This window comes from Carlito syrichta, unplaced genomic scaffold (assembly GCF_000164805.1).
Source record: "Carlito syrichta isolate Samal-C Ts95f unplaced genomic scaffold, Tarsius_syrichta-2.0.1 Scaffold305687, whole genome shotgun sequence".
NCBI lineage: Eukaryota > Metazoa > Chordata > Mammalia > Primates > Tarsiidae > Carlito > Carlito syrichta.
Window position 1 is genome coordinate 75,987 of NW_007249783.1, and position 823 is coordinate 76,809.

An 823-nucleotide genomic window follows, 5' to 3' on the forward strand; every position below is an offset into this window, starting at 1 on the left:
TTCATGAATATAACATGTGTCAACATGTATCAAATTATGTTTTAAATATGTGTATTTTATTGTATGTCAATTTTACCTCAATAAAGCAGTTAAAATAAGTAATCGACATTATGCATGAATATTGGAACTTAATTTTTTAGTATTCTAATATTCAAAATGAACCTAGTATAGTGAAATTTTGAAAGTAAAATTATGTTAAATCAATATGTTTTGTTCTAAATATAAATAGCATGATTATTTAAAACTATACAGATTAGGTATCTCTAATTCAAAAATCAAAATTGCTCTTAAATACAAAACTTTTTCTCAAAGTAAATTCTCATGGGAGCATTCTGGATCTCAGAATTTCAGATAAGGGATGCTGAACTGATAAGCAATATAATACAAATATTATAAAATCTGAAAAAAATCTAACATTAGAAATACTTCTGGTCTTAAGCTTTTTATATATAGGGTGTTTAATCTGTATTTTGCACTAATACACACCTCTGATAAAACCACAATTCTGTCTAAAATATAAGTTTTTGTTGTTGTTGTTTTCTTTTAGGGGTGACCAAGACCTTGTTTTTTTGTTTTTGTTTTTTATTTTGAGAATAAAACCCCAAAGTTCATCTTTTCCTTTCTCCAATAGGACATTGTGCATTTCCCACACTCCAATCTAGAGGAGCAGAGACAACTGGCTGCATTATGTTCAATACCCATCTTCTCCAAAAGCAGTTACTCATATTCCTTTTAAAGAACTTCTGCTATTTTTGAGCTTATACATTTTTAAGTGACCACTCTCACTTCTCTGACTCTAACTATAACCTGCTTATTACCTCCA